The sequence below is a fragment of the Sinocyclocheilus rhinocerous genome, unplaced genomic scaffold (assembly GCF_001515625.1).
Source record: "Sinocyclocheilus rhinocerous isolate Xijiao unplaced genomic scaffold, SAMN03320098_v1.1 scaffold311, whole genome shotgun sequence".
NCBI lineage: Eukaryota > Metazoa > Chordata > Actinopteri > Cypriniformes > Cyprinidae > Sinocyclocheilus > Sinocyclocheilus rhinocerous.
This window is the reverse complement of record NW_015623669.1, coordinates 796,424-798,984: the sequence shown is the minus strand read 5'-3', so window position 1 is coordinate 798,984 and position 2,561 is coordinate 796,424.

Sequence of the window (2,561 nt, the reverse complement as noted above, 5' to 3'; positions counted from 1 at the left end):
TTTTTTTTTTTTTTTTTTTTGAGAATGATTGGATTGCCCTTAAAATTAAACTCTCTGTACGTGGGTCACATACACAGTCCAAAATGTGTATTTTTTACACTATATCCAAGAGCTGGGTTAAAAAGTTATAGTATATTACTTATTTTTATATATAATATATACTGTATTTCCATAGTCTCCAATGGAGCAGGAAAAAAAAAACTTCCACCATGAAGCACAGCAGCACATTTACTGCACATATCTGATCATATCCAGAAACTGGGCATTGCACAACTACAACACTTTTACAGAGACCATTATTGAAATCACGATCATTTCCTCAATCTTCCTCTAGTATGACTCTACTGATGCACAATCAAACGCTGTGCTGAAAAATGATTGGCTGCAATCTTCCAAGTTTTATATTTTTTAAGGCAGTGAACATGATCACCAACTTTATTCAGACACCTCCCACCCTGGTTGTTTTTATATAAAAAATTTTTTTTAAAAAGTTACGCTCCAGAAAATTCAGTCCTAAATTAAACCTAACATATCCCGTCCAGCACACAGTGTTCAAACTGAATCAGAGGTCCAATTTCATTGCTGGAATAAATTAATTTATTCTTTTTTAATAAATAAAGTATTATTGAACTCCATGCAAGTAGCATGAGTGGGATCTCGTTTTGCTCTATTTGATAATAAAACAATATCGAACAATATACATAACAGAAAAATATAATAGTTTTGATTTAGAATTTTGAAATAATGTAGCACTTTTGTGGGTTTTGATTGATGACAAAAGATTCGTATTTTGCAAGACTATAAGGTTATGTAGTAACTTAATATGATTTTACGTAAAGTTCATAATATTTCATTTAAGAGCATTAATTTAATATCATCGTTTTAATTTTTAATAATTGTCATTTAATATTTTTAAATGAAATAACAAATACTAAAAAATAAATCATTTAATATTAATCATTTTAAATAATAATAACAGAAAAAGAAATACATTTTAGTATAAATGTGTCCTGAGAATAAAATGAATATATGTAATTTCACTTTCATCTTGTTTTCTTATCTCTGACTGTTGAAGAGGATTTTTCTTTTCAGATTTCAGATAAACCTGATCAACTAAATGATAGTGAGATATGAGTCATAATAGCTTCTGATTTTCCGGTCTCACCCACATTCTCTCCCTCTCTCTGTGTGTCCTGTAATTAGAGGAGCGCTAGCGGCGCTGTGTATCTGATAATACAGGCTGAGAGGGGATGTATTATGCTCCTGTGCTTCCATGTCCCAGGTGCTCAATGACACGGTTAACAATGAAGAAAATTAATGACTGTCATAGTGCAAACCCATTAGAGATTAGCCCCAGCCCAACCCTTCACCTCCAGGCGCACAAAAACACAGACAGAGTACGTCGTACATCGTATCTCCCTGAAGTAACTACATCACATGCACAACAATCTGTGAACTTTAAAATCTAAGCAGAGCAAAGAACAACCTCAAACCATAGTCACAATACATTCAAAAACTATTATTGTTCCTTCCCTAGCTTAACCTGAGGCTAACAGGTGTGACTCCTGGATTGTCCTATTCAAACAACAGCTTACAGAAACAGCTCAAATAGTCAAGACCCTCACAATATCCTTCAATAACACCTGCAAGCAGAGCTGGGGGAAATTAATTTTAAAAGTAATGCATAACAATATTGCGTTACTCCCTAAAAAGTATCAAATTGCGTTACTTACGTATTATGTAAAGTAATGCATTACATTACTTTTGCGTTACTTATTCTCATCTGGGCTGGGCTTGCTTGTTTCTTTTTAATAATAAAATATATATATATAAATATATATATATATATATATAATTTTTTGGTAAATGTAAAAGCCCTTTCATTCCCTCAGGCTGAATGAAATGTAAATTCACGCTCAAATAAACCTTTCAGCTGTGCTGCCATTCTGGATTGCATTAAGAATGGGATGCAGGAGAACAATGTCCATCACTCTTCAGCAATAAAGTAATTTTTTTTAAAACAACAACACAAATGTTATGTTTATCTAAAGTCATTTTTGCTTCTTAGTATGGTTGAACTGGATCATCGAAGGTCAGCAGCAAAGACATTGGTTAATAAAATGGGATTAAATGCATAAAGGATATTTGTGTTGTTTAACATATTTTAAAAATTGCAGGTTTGTGTCATTTTCTGAGTTTGATTTTCACAGTTTTATTGATTTTGAGGAATTCTGAATCTGTTTTTGTGCAAATAAGTAAATTAATGTTCACATCTAGTATAGAACTATGTAATGGAGGCCAGCTGGGAAGAGCTGTGCGTGTAAACCTCACTCCCCTCAAAACTTTTTTGTTTTGTTTTGTGTTTTGTTTTGTTTTGCTGTGTGTCACCCACTTTCTCTTGAGACTCAGTTCTTGGACGGATGTCCTGACATTTTCTTTTAAAATTTGCTGGTATAATTCAGAATTCATTGTTCCATCAATGATGGCAAGCCATCCTGACCCAGATGCAGCACATCAGGCCCAAACCATGATACTCCACCACCATGTTTCACAGATGGGAT